Source organism: Centropristis striata, chromosome 16 (genome assembly GCF_030273125.1).
Source record: "Centropristis striata isolate RG_2023a ecotype Rhode Island chromosome 16, C.striata_1.0, whole genome shotgun sequence".
NCBI lineage: Eukaryota > Metazoa > Chordata > Actinopteri > Perciformes > Serranidae > Centropristis > Centropristis striata.
In genome coordinates this window covers 13,094,057-13,110,028 of record NC_081532.1, presented here as the reverse complement: position 1 = coordinate 13,110,028, position 15,972 = coordinate 13,094,057, and the positions used below count along the sequence as shown (strand labels likewise).

General features: G+C 39.5%; 1 non-coding gene across 1 annotated transcript; it reads left to right on the top strand.

Moving 5' to 3' along the window:
• Window positions 1-2,160: 2,160 nt before the first annotated feature.
• trnag-ccc (transfer RNA glycine (anticodon CCC)) lies at window positions 2,161-2,231 on the top strand. The gene has a single exon. It is a non-coding gene; the product is annotated as a tRNA-Gly (tRNA).
• The last annotated feature ends 13,741 nt before the right edge of the window (window positions 2,232-15,972 follow it).

Here is a 15,972-nt window from a genome sequence, read left to right as displayed (position 1 = left end):
CGCGTTACAGCAGCAGCACGTCAGCTTAGCGAGCCGGCCGTATACACGCGAGATAACGAGATCACGCGATAATCCTGACCATACGGGAGACCGCAAGATCCCGTGATAAACTTTAAACTCTATTTATACAGTCTATGGATAAACTGTGTGTATAAAATAAACAACAACAACAAAAACCAACTTACTTTGCTTCTCTGAGGTGAAAGATATGTTGATCTGACCATCTATCCTTATAAAAACAATATGTTATGTCATAAATGATTGTATGATGTTCCACTTAAACAATCAGTCTCTAGTCGTCCGTGTCGCCGATCCTCTGAGACCCTTTGATTGATTGATTGCTGATCTGGTGCCCCGGTCATAACATAATGTTGATGTGAAGTAGTTTTAGGCTGCATGAACTGCGTATTGTGTTTTATTTTGAAAGGGGCGGAAGTGTTTTTACGCTGATTCTGAGTCGGACTTCCTGTCTGGTGAGATCTGCTCTGTTGAGATTCACGCGATTTGGTAGCGTCTCGCGGAGAAATAGAAGTCCTACCTAACCGTGTGTTCAGACCGGACGCGTAGCGAATTTTCGCGTCGCGTTACTTGCGCGAGTAGTTGAATTTACTCGCGTCACTCGCGCGAGTAAATAACTCGCGAATTTTCGCCCAAGAGACTATTTAGCGCCAAATAATTCCCTCCATTTCATTCTGTCATCAACCATGACAAGCATAGCGTCCCTGTACCTGCTCTGGAAGTCCGAGATACGTCGGAAAACACGCCGTCGTGTCTGGGTGAGTGACATCATCCGGAGGCGCACTCAGCACGGAGAGAGGACCGCAGAGTACTTCCACCTTTTTCCTGTCCCTCCTGCCGACCCACTCCTTCTTCCTGCCTCTTTTCTCCTCTCTCTCATGTATGTATCTCGGACACTGTCGTCCAGAATCTCAACGCTGATAGGCTGTCCCGACACAGCGTCACGTGAATATTTCGCCAAAGTTGAATTTATTGAACTCACGCGAATTCGCGTTGTTTCATTCGCGCCGCGACATTCGTGTCAATCGCGTCATTCGCGTTGCGCGAAACCCGCGATTCGCGCCGCCGGCAAAAATTTGTGTCTATTCGCGTGTTTGCATTGACTTTGTATGTAATCTTGTCGCGCGAAATATTCGCTACGCGTCCGGTCTGAACACACCGTAATGCTCGCGTAGAGACGCTGACGCGACGCTGCAGTAACGTTACGCTACGCGCCCGGTGGAAATGCTCTCATTGATTAGAGTGTTACCTATTTGCAACGTCATACGCGACGCTGACGTGACGCTGCAGTAACATGCCCGGTGGAAATCAGGCTTTAGTTTATGTTCTGTTGGCAGTAGTGCTGAGGTGCTGACATAGATAGCGATTTACATATTTGATTATTTCCTACTCTTTCTGCTGAGTAAAACCAGCCTTTGATGTGTAGCTGCTAACAAGTCTTAATCAGAAGCAACTTGGCAGCAGAGAGCTGCATTACAAACCTTTCTTTGTCAGATGTTCTTATGTGGTCACAATAATGCTTGTCTAACCTGCTACCTGTGCCCCAAGCGCTTCACAAAATACATGTTGTGGGTTATTGTGCAGTGGAGGGTGCAGGTTATTGGAGTAAAGAGCACTCAGAGTGGTTGCAGAAAAGTACAATTTATGTTGCAAAAGCCACAAAATGCAACATAGGTTGTCAGCGTTTTTTAATGGGATATATTATCCTCCCTAAAGCCACTGTGACAAAACAAACTAACAAGGAGGACAACAAACACATTTTTCGAATAGAGATGATTTGCACTGTGTAGCAGGACAGAGTATCCTGGCATTTGTAAATAAATGTGTTTAACATACCTTATTCTGTTTTAAAGAAAACTCTTTCAGATTTGATTTTGTTTCCTTCACTTCAGAGAAGTCTGTGGTCTGTTAATTAATGTCACAAAGCCCCAAACATTGCACCTCATCTCTTTATCCTGACAGTCTCTAAAACGTACACCTGAAGTCTTTCTCATTCTGATTTATCTTGTGTGGATGTTGAATAAAATTATATTAAGTATATATAATAATATATAATTAAATGCAGGGGTTGCAGACATTAAGCATCTTCTTTTACAACTTAGTGATGATGATTTCCACATGTCACATGATACCAGTATATTAGCACCGCTAGTGTAGTGGTATCATGTAAGATTCCCATTCTTACGACCTGGGTTCGATTCCCGGGCGGTGCAAGTGTCTTACTGCATTTCGTTGTCTCTGAACAAAAAGTCCTGAGTGACATGAGCCTGATAGATTTATTCGATAAATTAAATCCAATTAAAAGACAGTTAACCTGAATCTAATCTAAATTATCGGCAGCTCCATTTACCACATAAAAAATATGTTTATGAAATAGATATTATGTCCTTACTTTCATAGATTCTACTGCACAATATAAAGCAATGTATTTTCTCCTCAGTTTATCATGTATTGCCACAGGAACATACTGTAAATACCTTCAGTTGGTGATGCAGAAAATCTGCAAGAATGTTGTTGCTGTTGCGAAACTACTGAATATGTTTGTGGTGTTCTCTGGCTCTAGGTTGCAGGTTGCATACATTATAGCTCTAGGTTGCATACATTATAGCTCTAGGTTGCATACATTATAGCTCACTATATTATTTATTAGTATGAAGTTAACTTGGATATAAATTGCAGCATAATTCCTGCAAACCATTATGTTATCACACTGGTTTTATATTTGATTTTCTGCTTGATTTCTCTCCTCTTTGCACCATGCAGGGTGTTATTTTTTCTGACAAGAAGATACGAAGAACTCAAGAGTTCATTCATTGTTAATATTCAGACCTGAGAATCCGTCAACAACTTCCTCACCATCACATCTCAGACATGCAGAGGTTTTATCACAGTTTTCTGTTTCCTTTGCATATGACTAAATCCATTTTTAAATACAGTTTTTCACAACACGACTGCCGCTATTCTGCTTTATACAAGACAAAACATTAAGAACATGATCCCATTGTTGGCTGGGAGCCACAGACTGGCCTGGAGCCAGTTTGCCGGGCCATATTGTGGCAGAATCGTATCATAGATTAATAATTGCTATTTTACCAGCCTCTTCTTCTTCACCTGCACCTCCCATTCATGACTGAACTGGACTTAAGAGGTAAAATCAATAACCCTGAGAGCGTATGTCAGCTGAGTCACTTACAGCTTGTGTGTGCACGTTGTGTGCATCAGAATTGCGTATGAACACATGAAAAACACAAAATCCTCATATCTACGTGCACACTCACACTCAAACACACATCAATCCACCAGTCGCCTTCTCCTCCCAGCATTCAAGGTGCACCAGAACGATCAGCAGAGAAGAATTACAGCAACATGCGTGGGAGACAGCAGAAGAAGAAGAAGCTCATTGTGCAGCCACGCCTTCGGGCGAAGGGACGGAGTGAAATAACCACAGATATCAATCATGCCCCGGCTCAGCTGCTGGCTGCCGGGCCTGCGCCGACATTCCCCGGCAGGTGTGACATACCAGCAGTGAGAAATAATTAACAGAGCAGTGAAGCGCGGTAACCTCTGATGGTGTTTCTGCACATAGGGTAGTGGTGTTTTCAGGACTTTCTGTCCACCGGCTCCTCACTTTAGTTATGCTGACTTTAGTTGGAATTTCTAAAATAAGCAGTAGATGATCTCTGATCTTTGCTGACCTTCTCCGTCATCTAAAAATGTTTTTGTTTTGAAAGGCAGAAGTCTTGAACCTGAGGGACTCAGTGACTAATTTGACCTTTAAAGCTAAACCCTTACATGTTGACTGCAGCTTCTAACCTGGTTTTATAATGTACGGCCTCCTGTTATCCCATACTTATGTTCACATTTCTTCATTGTTACAGCCAGTGTTTCTCACCAACTTATTGAAGTAAGAATCTATCACTTTACTACAAGTTTACTCACATACAATATCTTGTTAGGCAACTGAAGATCATTGTCCAACGCAATGTCAATTTTGTATTCCAGTTGTCAATCGGTCTTCTTCTTAATCAAAAACTATTGCACAGACAACATGAAACCAGTGGCAGGAATATTCAAACAAACGGGGACCCATTCATAAAAATGTCCTTTTTTTACTCTAAAATACAATATTTTAGATACAAAACGACATCCTCAACATTGTCAAAATGTTTAGTTCAGACAGTTTAAGAAAAGTCTCTTGTATTTCAGAAAATGGTTCAATCTTTGCATATTTTTTTTACAAGTTTTCTAAAAAATATATTTTTATAAATGTGCACTGATACTGTCCTGATAATATTATGTCTCTATAATTACAAATGATAATACAAGCATGCAAAAATGCCTTTATGCAAATACACCGTGTATTTGCATAAAGGCACCAGGCTGCATTTTTTGCAAGGAATTGTGGTACAAACTTGGTTTGTGATTTAAAGCTTATACAGAGATAATAAGCCTGCATTAAAGCTAATAAATAAATAATAATAATAATTCCAGTTATAGAAATGTAGTGGATCAACCATAGGGATCAACCTAACAGGTTTGGGCTGTAAGTAAAATTTTTATGAGTGGGTGGGAGGTTTTATAACCACTTTTAATTCCCAGTGCTCTGGACCAGATTGAACTGTGCCTTGTTTTATTAGACAGGTTGGAATGCCAATGTGAAAATGACTGAGGGAAAGCATGTTGGCTGACAGTTGTATAAGGGCCTTTCAGGTGAGCAAATCCCAACATAGATCACAGATTTTTAATTGCATCTCTAAATCTTGGCGTCCCAAAGCTCTTTATAGCCACTTTGAGCAGTAATAAGACAGAAAACACTTAAATAAAAGGCTTGCTGTTAAGAGAGTTGACATTTGTAATTACATATTTTGCAAGTCCGAGCCTGTTGCACTTAAAAGCAATGGGATGCCAAGTCCTTCGGCAGAAGCTGTTTCTTTTTTTAAACCCCAAACAATATAAGGAGAGTGAAACTGCACGTCGTCACCACTAATTAACACACCCAGACAACACCCTGTAAGCCACGCATACCCATGTCTCTTTACTGTAAACGCCTGAGACAACTAATTTATCTGGGAGTATTTCAAGAAGCTGTTTCTTGCACATGCATGTGGGTTGGCAGCAGCAGCAGCAGCAGCAGAGGCTCTTCAAATATCTTGTTCCACTGGTGAGCTATTATCGACTCCAAAGATCTGAGGTTGCTTAGAGCCTTCAGGTCATCAGGAATCAATGGAACCGCTGTTCCTATTTGTTGTCAACAGGAAAACGATGCTCATAAATGTGACACCCTTTTATTCTTTGTTCAAACTGTTCACTCTGGTAATTAGTGTTCATTTTCCTGACTTGAACTAATCTAATTGCCAAAACAAAGAAGTGGGGGAAGGGAAAATGTTTAATTCATAAAGCATATATTGGCATTTATGGAAGACAAACGATATGGAGCTGGAGGAACTGAAAAAGCAGCTTCAGATCTTCCCTTGCTTTGCAGGCCTGGAGGTGTAGCTGCATGTATGCTTCTCCCAGACTCTCGCAGTGACTAATTACTCTGCACTTTCGTTGCCATCTTTAATTAGAGGAACTAATGTTTGTACCCCAGCAGCAGAGGATCTCCCAGTCAGCCGCGGCTGCTCCTGGCGAGGCGGCATATTGCTTCCAACCGCAAAGTTAATAATGCAGGATGGTGCTGGCAGCCAATTTCAGAGGCATGTGTTGAACTGATGACCTGCTGTTAAAAGAAGCACCGCGAGGTCACCAAGAGAGTGAAATGAAAAAATGAGAGTGTTCCTGGATCTTATATTGGAACATATGAAAGATTTCTGGATTTCTGTCATTTTGACTTTGACGTGATGTTTGGCAACTGTCGTCCACTTAAGATTCTGACAAGGAGTTTTGATGGGTTGCTCCAATGTAAACACGATTGCTCCTCCTCGCCTTGTTAAGGCTACAGAGGAGGTTTGCTGCAGTTCGTTTTAGGTGACAGGTAGCATATTGGAAAGGTTGTGCAAATAGAATTTCGAATGAAAAAGTGAAAATTTAATGAATGCTAAGATGTGTATGGAATACACAATATATTTCTCCCAAACAACAGTCGAGTGATGATAACCCTAAAGGTTAGGTGACACTTGAAAAACTTGAAATTGTTCACATACAACAGGAAAAAAATGAAAGAAAGCTTGAAACCTGTCCAGGTTGACAGCAGCTGTGTATTTATGACATGGCTCCTTCCCATATAAAAAAAAAAAAAAAAGTAAATTCTAATTTTTCTAACCATCTCTGTGTCAGACCCATATGAGTGTTCCATGGTTCCCGGTACAGAGCGAAGCTTCCTGAAGATATAACGCACGTCATTACACATACATGTACAGTAAACAAATGCTACAGTTTCTGTGAATTTAGTCTACAAAACCTCTGATCTAGGTTTAGGGCAAAAAACATCCTAATAAGGCGTTATAAAAGACAGTTTAGAAAGTAAATAAATGTACGTTAATGTAGATACAAGGTCAACGTGACTACAGGAAGTGACATAGTTACATAAAAAAGTGATGCACGGAAGTTCAGTGATAAATCACATCGTTTACTTTTGTTTTCACACAGCATGCAAACCCTGATCTCCTGGGTGAAAGTCCAACGTGTGATTGATTAATTTTTCGATTTAATTGATGGTTAATTACTCCTACTAGGTTGCCATTGGTTCTTTAAGTTCAACTAGTGCAGTGCCTGTAGGAAAAATGTATTCGTATAGTGGGAGATGCAACATAAGACGTGAATAAAGCTAAATCTCCGCTTAGCATGCTAATTTTGAATGGCAGAATTTGCACATTACATGAAGACCACTAAAACGTCTGCAACTCCATAAAACACTGACTTTTCATAAGGTACGTACACCATCCAGCATATACACATTGAACATTGATATTCGCTGGAAACTATTTGAATATTATTGGAAAATCTAACCTTGTAGCACACTTTAAAACTCCCAAAGATAGGTAGGCTAAATAGTGGTTGACCGATATAGGCATGTATCGGCCAATGCCGATACAAGTAAAAAACGCAAATATCGGCCGATATATATCGGTCTATCTCTACTAAATAGACTTTCAGATGAGATGAGTCAGACGTGGAAATCCAGAGCGAATTGGGTTTCTGACCAGTTGTAGGCCTATCACACAATGGGGGGGAGCTCCCCTAAAAGGCATCTGATCGGAAACAGTGCAATGCCGCAACACGTCCTACGTAAATAAGGATATTTTGAAAAATGAATTCAAAAATCTTCATGCCATGCGCAAGCCACATACGAAATCTTAGGTCAGTCTGACTAACGGTCAGCGAGATATGCCCTAGACACACACACACACACACACACACACACACACACACACACACACTTCCTGCTTTACGGATAGATATGGCTTGTCTCAAAGTTCAAACAAAGACTGTTTTGACTGACTACCATGGGTCTCTCATGATTTCCAACTTTTGTCTTGGACAGCCCAAAATCCCATAGTAGATAGGACCGTAGTTTGAAAAAACAGGCAGGAGTACAGACAGAGTTATTTTTAGTTTAGAATATTTACCCTTTGTCAGTTTTTTTTATATATGACCATGTACAAAAGTGTGACCCATCGAACACTCATGCTCTCCACAAAACTCACAATTTTCAAGAACATCCAAATTGTTAATAATAATTGAAAGAGGAGGTAAATCAATCCGGGGCAGCATATGCACCACATGAAAGGTGCGTCACTCTTGAAGTAATTGCATCTGTATGTGCAACGAGTGCCGGCTCTGAAGAAGCCACATGAAGAGACGTCATTACTCTGAGGCCTTTTGCTGTCAATGCTATGATTCATATAGGCTAATATATGGAAAGTAGCTGCTATTTAACTCGGCCAAAACCAGTTCCATAATGTGGTAGAGCTGACTGTAAAGCTACTGTAAGTGCTATGGACGGGCCAGAATGGGAGGGAAAACAAGCTCAGATAAAGAATATGTGGAGCAAGAAAGAGGGTGTTTGCATTACATACAGAGACTCACAAACGCTCAAGAAAAAATACTGACTTTGAAATTGTGTTTTCAAACGCCGTTTTTATCACTTCACATTTTGACGTGCAGGCCTGACATATCAATTGTTTGGAAAATGAATACACGGCAGCTCCCACATAAGCTCTTTCACTCTTTTTCTCTTGTTCTTGTTACATTCATATTTCTGAGCAGAACGGGAAACACGCTGCCATTACCTGAGAGGAAACACATGAAAAGACAGAGAAAAAAATAATCTTTTAAAAAGCTGCAGCTCAAACTACAACAGTGGTGAACTACCCTGAATGAAGCGGGCCTTATTTCATTGACTTGCATTAAAACAAAGGCCTGGATACTTGGAAAGAGGCGGTGCATAGGATTTTTCAGCCCTAACTGAGGCCAGTTTTAAAGATAAATGAGTTGATGCTTTCAGTAAGCAACCAATTTGTCTGCAGCTGGTGTTGTCACTGTGTAGTTTACAGTATGGATCAGTAATAAATTCAGCTCTTGGGCTGCATCACATCATATACAGCACCTGTGCTGCGAGCTCCAAGCTTGTTTTCCTCCTGAGAAGCTTTAGACGGTGAACAAAGTCTTTGCGACTGAAGGCTTCCTGAAGGTTTAAACTCTCCCGAGTTTCAGCAGAGAAGACAGACAGACTCTGTACCTTTCGTGTTAACTCAGCTTTGATAAATGGCAGAGATGCACTGCGCCGTAGATGTTATTATATAACTCAGTTGCAATATATTAGAGAGCTTTCTACGACTGGAGTTATTTTTGTGCACAGTAAACTTAAAGGAGAGTGTCACTGTATTTCAACTTAAATCCTATCAGTGTTGATAACGCTACAGATATCCCTATCCCAGAAACAAAGACTTTTGAAAATGCAGACGCTTGTTTGGTTCCTGACTGTCTCTGTCGCTCTCTGTTTTCTCAGTGTGTGGCAGATCACCCTGCCTATAACACAAAGTCATAAGTGTGCAGTTAAGAGTAGCCTGATATCTTCTAACTATTGCCCGGTGGGTGCACACACTAGATTTAAAGCTAGAAATAGTGGCTCATTAACATTTACACAGTTTATGTACATTTGTTTGTTGTTATCCATTATTTTCTTACCGCTCGCAGTACTTCCTGGTTGGTGAAAGGACCCGAGGACAGTGAATGCTGCCCTTTTTTTTGCCTGTGTGGAATGTGGGACATAATTGGACCAAACCAATGTTTCTTTTTTCGTCTTTGTTTCAGGGCTTATTGGTTGAAGTATTGCTGTAGAATATGTATCACCATGTTGATATAAGGCTGAAATATTTGAGTGATGATGTCCAATGTACTTATGTAAACATTTAATTATTATTTAATGGCCTGGAATGGTCTGTTCCAGAGGGAGGAGCTTAGACTTTATATTGGCCGCCCCACATTGGCAGTTCAGTTTGGTCTCTACCTGTGGTAATATTGTTCCTACAGAGCTATTTGGCCGACCTGATCTCCCATACATTGGCACACCTTGCAAAGCCACGAAACGGAGGAATCAACACACGCAGGATACTCCGCTAAAGTAGTAATAATCTAGTAGTAGGCAGTGGACGAGGTATGTTGTTTTATTTACTTATTTGGCATAGTATTGTGTTGCATTGTTTACAAGCTGGGCACGTGCTTTTCATGCAATGCGTACATTTTTATTGTTAGTAATGTTTGTGATTATACTATTGAATTGTAAGTTAAACTCAAGGCTGCAGGCTTTGTGGGGTGTGGGTATTTTGTGTTGTAGAGTATTGTGCCATCTGTTTGCTGGAAAGACATTCATGCATGTAATTTATAACTTGCATTTTTATGTCATTTATTCTCTCTAACTCAGTTCTCACGGTCGGTTGGTGCTGAAAAATAAACCCTGTATTTAACCGCGATCTCAAGCCTCGTGCAAAAGCCTCCGGATATTGTCCTGAGCGAAAACCAAGAGATTATCCGTGTGTCACACACTAAAAATACTAGTTCAACCTTGGTACAGTGTTCATGAGACAGGACAATTTGTTCGTAACCAACCAAATCTCTTGTCTTTCCTTAAATTTATTTGATGATTTCAGCATCGACCCTGACCGGAGTTCCTGAATCTTGTCGTCTCTCCAGGTAGCGTTGGCATCTTTGTGGAAATTACCCTTCCTTTTCCCCCTTGGATGTTTCTATTAATCAATTTTTTTTGCGCTAATTGCATGATATAAACGTCACGCCCACTTGCTCGTTGTGAATTTTCTGACATCTGCTCAATTCACACAGGATCAAACAGACACTACAGACTTTATACCAGGAAACTGGGAGGGTAAAGTCTGTCTAACTGATGCCTAATGTTGCGATAAATTCAGGGTTGCGTGTGTAAAAATACTTTATCAATTGAACTTGTTTCTCTCTCTGGGTTTACAGTACTGGCTTACAACATTTTGGGTATTAATTCATTCATTATTTTCACTGCAAACGTGACTTATAACTGAGACATCCTAACATTTTTGTAACTTTTATACTTCCGTACTTCCGTTATACTACCGTTCATTTTCATATAATTTTATTATCTTTATGTAGAAATTAAAAATGGGTATATTTTTTCTTTGTTTAGGCTCAATAAGTGGGTGCAGTGGAGTTTCTGCAAACTAAAACTTATCAGAAGAGTTGTGTTATTTAAAACCATAAATGATGGCAAACAACATTTTAATAAGGCCCACCCTGTAACATCCCTGACAGGCATCCAGACTGGTAGACAGTAGGTAGGGAGACAGGCAGACATGTTGGCAGGCAGAGACAGATGAGCAGAGAGACAGGCAGACAGTTATTACTCTTACAGCACGAGTGATCAACAGTAATTATCTTTTCTGACCAGGGGAAGGCTGTCTTTTAATGCCTCCCTCGCCGCTGACAGCTCATTAATCTCCAGCAGCTGAGCAGAGAGCCGGGCTGCCATGCACTAGAGCACAAACCTGTTCTGACAACCTAGATACATACCTGAGCGATGACACAAATAAAATCACTCCCCCCTGTTACCTAAAGCGGCTCTGCTGCACGTTTACATATATAACTTTATGAGATGAGACAAGTCTTAGATTTATAGCAGAGAATTTGATGGGATTGAGTCAGTCTCTTACCGTCTCTTTTCTGCTTTTGACGAGAGAAAGTATTTGGAGATGTTGTGGGAGTGTGAACACAGCGATAACTATATTACAGCAGAGATCATTTCAGTTTTACTCAAACGACAAATGTATGGCAAAAGTTGATCCTCTTGTTTTTGGATATATGAGCAGTCCCAAAGTGCTTTTGGCTCATTGCAAAATACTCCAAGTGGTAGTAGGTAGGCGGATGAGAAGAGTGTTATTACAAAGTGAGGCAACAACAAATGCAAACAGAATCACTGCCAACAAAATAGGGTATTATTTGGACATAACAACTTGATAAAATGTGTTTTGTAAGTGCCAGGGGCCCAGCGGTCCCGTTCGTGCTCTGGCCCTAACCAGCACCTCTGCAGACACATTTTGAGTCTGTTGACACTGGTAGACTCATTCATCCCCATTAGAAGCAATCTCAGAAAGTGAACCCAGACCAGATGTTGTTGATACAATGTGAGTTCATTTGCAGACTTAACAACTCACATTGTGTAAAGCAACAATAAAACAATGCCTCTTTGGCTGGGTGGCATGTCATAAACAGGCAGGCATGCGAGCCTGCTTACTGCTTAAAGAGCTGGAGAGTTTCCAGCCATTGTTAGGCATCCATCAGCCCACTGCTGTCCGACTCAAGCACTTACCTGCACAGTCTTTTTAAAAATAATAATGTGTTTTTTCTTTTCACATATGTGTTCTTGCTGATTTCAACAATTCTGCTTATTCTTTATTTGTAAATGTATATTGGTCTAAATGGTTTTATGAACATTTGCAGATATATATTGGTATTGGTATATTGGTATGTATTGTTATTGGTATATATTGTTATGAGTATATTGGTGTGTGTATATATATATATATATATATATATATATATATATATATATATATATATATATATATATATATATATATATATTGGTAAGTTGGTATATTGGTATAAATACTGGTCTCATCTTTGGTTTTAACTTTCATGCTAGCATTCTCTCCACCAAGCCTCCATGCAAGATCACTCAAGAATCATGCCTATCCACCAATCCAACAGTGGCTTGAACCAACCAGCCGAGCTAATGGCAGGCACAGGTGTGGTTTAGATGTGTGTGTGTGTGTGTGTGTGTGTGTGTGTGTGTGTGTGTGTGTGTGTGTGTGTGTTCTTGTGCTTCCTACATAGTGAGGACCGGAACACGTTTTTAACCAACAGAGTGAGGACATTTTTGTGAATTGAGGACACACGGCCGGTCCTCACTTCTTTAAAGGCCTTTAAAGGCTTGTTTGAGAGTTCAGACTTTGTTTTAGGATTAAGGTTACAATTAGGTTTATGTTAAGGTTTTGAAGGTTAGGTTAAGGGTTAGGGTAAGGGGCTAGGGAATTCACTATTCCAATGAGGGTATAGGTACAGGGTGTTTGTGTGTGTGTGTGTGTGTGTGTGTGTGTGTGTGTGTGTGTGTGTGTGTGTGTGTGTGTGTGTGAAGTGCAGCATGCTAATGTTGGGTATATGTATATTCAGGTTGCAGTACCTCAGGATCAGAAAGTGACTTGTGAAAAAAAAATAGTTTGGTATACTTCCCTCTGAAAAGTTAAACTAGCCTTTGAAATTATGCTAATGGTTTAAAGTGCAGAGTCGTGGTTAATTAACTGGACTCTAACTATATTTTTGTGATTTTATGAAATATATAATTTGGCTTTAAAAATCGAGAAAGATGTGAGTTTTAATGTTTTAAGGATTTTTTGGGAAATGCTGTCATCTTCTCTCCTCCCAAGAGTTAGATGAGAAGATTATTACTACTTTTCTGGTATCAATCAATCTAACTCTTAAAAAAGAAGGATGTGACCAGGTTTCCTAAAATGTGAAACTATTCCTTTTAGTTACTAGGTTGGGAAAGTTATTGGTTCATTCAGGAAAATGGTCAACTCTCAACACAACAGAGACTTATCATGAATCCTCTAATGGTCCTGTATACATGTTGATCTAACGATATGCTAGCACTTATTTATGCACTAATAGCTCTTTTTGCACTATACCTTGATTGTTTGCTTTTATTCTTCCTGTAAGTTGCTTTGGATAAAAGCGTCTGCTAAATGACTAAATGTAAATGTAAAATGCATGAAACTAGACCTGAAGTGTTTTAAAAACACGCACTCTGTAAAAGTCAAATCTTTTAAGTCTTGACCGAGAGATGTTACTATAGTGACTAAAACTTAAATGGTGACATTATTTTTTTTTTTCCCTGGTGGTGCTGAGCTCTTTCACTAGAACATATAATTAGTGTGGTTTATCATAGAGATTCACTTTGATTGTAATTGGTGCAGAGAGCTGCCAAATAAATATGTAGAAAAGCAGAATGAATATAACAGCAACTTACAGTTTCATGTATTTTTTTCGACAGCTGCCGGTCTCCAGTTTTCACTTATCACTTAACTCCAGAAGTGAGAAGTGAGCTCCAGCCTTCTGCTGACCCCCCTTCGCCTGAATCATGCCCAGAGTTGCTGGGATTGGCAGGCCCTCGCTGTATAATGACTGTAATTCATTTCTATTAAACAGGTCAGTTATAATTGTTAAATCGTTACAGTGGCGTCGAGGCGATTAACGCACACTGCCAGACAGCAGCCTGAGCGAGACAAATTAAAATCCCGTCACCTCTGCGGCCACCGCCAGCACTGTCACCGCCTTCACACAGTCAAGAGAATACAAAGAGCCTCCGTACACTGTATTCAAGGTAAAATTGAATATGAAGACACAGTGATGAGCCATGAATTACAGGTTGCTACGCAATGATAAAAATATGCACTGTGATAAAACACAAGTACAATGTTGAAAAAGAAATCACATAAAAAGGATATTCAATCAGTAACCAGTTCTGAGATACCCGCCGCCGGGACGTGATGAAACATGTCATCACTGAAATACATCAACAACAACACGAACAAAGGCTTACCAAGATGGCAAGCTCCGAAACAGCTGCCTCAAATCTCAGTGACAAAATGACTTGCAGTAACACAAGACAGGTCTTAATCTTTTAACTATTTTTAGCAATCGCAGTTTAACTCTGGGTATGTCAATGTTAATTTGTAGGTCTGTCTGCCACTTTGGTCCACACTGGAATATCTCAACAACTATTGAATGGCTTGCCTTGAAATTTAGTCCACACATTCATAGTCCCCAGAAGATAAATACTAATGACTACTTACGTTGATGACCTAATACCTGAGACCATTCCTATTAGCCTCTGTAGTGTTCTCGTACAGGGTGTTGCAACTCTGACTAAACACCAAGTTAAACCATTGCCAATGAAGACAGAGCCGTAATAAGTTTGATCGTTTACTGTCACACTTCTTCATTAACATGTTGGTGAAAACTGCAAATAAAGCGATACAAAACGTACTTTAACTTAAACATTACAACAAACACAGCTGTAAACATGATACACATTGCTGCCTGCTTGTATATAATTGTAACTTAACTTAACTTAATTTATCAAATACATTAATTTATGAAATCACTGCTTAAATATAAACATGTCAAATGCAAATCAAACTTACGGCATTGCCTCTATGATGCTTCAGAGTGGATGTGCAGATTCATGCAACACATGTCTGCCTTCCTTTGTTCCAGTCAAACAGGAACTAACTAAATAGGAATTGATCCCAGAGGAAGTGACTAAACAGGATGTGACATCATAATATTAAGTAAACAAATAATACATTTACAAAATGAATTTGTAAACTAAGTAATCATCCACCTCTTGTTTCTAACTTAAATTAAATACCAATAAATTATCTAAAGTAAACATTACAAAAAGCCTTAAAGGCGACACAGCCTCAGCTGTACTTTATCCCCTTTTCAACCAATGTGAACCTAGTTCTAGCGATGTGCTGATGCTGGTGATTGTTCGCAGTTGGTTCAACTTACGAATCTTGTCAGAACATGTTTGCTTTTCTACAGGCTAGAGAGCCACGTCTTTACGTCACTGTATACATTTGCGTACGTCTCCGCTCTCTCAGCAAGTACAATACCAACAATGGCAGAACGGCTCAGAAACGGTCCTGAAACTGCCTTGGTGGAAAAGGGGTTTTTGTGTTTGGTGCTAATGACTTAATGTTAGCATGTTAACACGCCAAACAATTATAGAAATAGTCTTTGGTTTTTGCAAATCAGAAAAAAAAGAGGAAATAGTTTATCAGCTAAGTGATGTTATTTGTTTATAGATGGGGTTTATATTGAAATAGTGTCTGAATTAAAAAAAATTTGAGTGCAATGATTAATGAGAAATGTAGTTGTCACTAATCACATATATAAAAACAAAAATGCTGTGATAAAATTCTGCACTGTTCACATATTCTGTTCTACAATAAGCTACAATGTGGAAGTGTGGTGCAGCAAGAAGCCATTGTTTATATTACAGAAAAGAGTAGTAAGAGTTATTCATGAAGTAGAATCAAGAAAGCACATCCGTAGACTGTTTAATAAGTCAGAACAATTAAAATTTTCAGACATACTGGGCAAAAAGCAGAATATTACCAGAAAATTTACAAAAGTTGTTTGTTTTTAGTTTAGAGGACGAGGACAATATAGAGGAGAATTTAATTTTAAGCATCAGTATGCACACACACTACTTTAAAACCGATGTGTACTTTAGTGGTTGATGTCAAACTGTGGAATTCTCTACAGAACAATTTTAGGGGTTGCATGAATATATTTTAGACTTATTTAGACTATTTAAAGATGCCAGGTAACCCATCTACTTAGTTGAAAGCTTACTATTATGTTTGCTATGGTTGTTAAGTAACTGTAATAGACAGATCT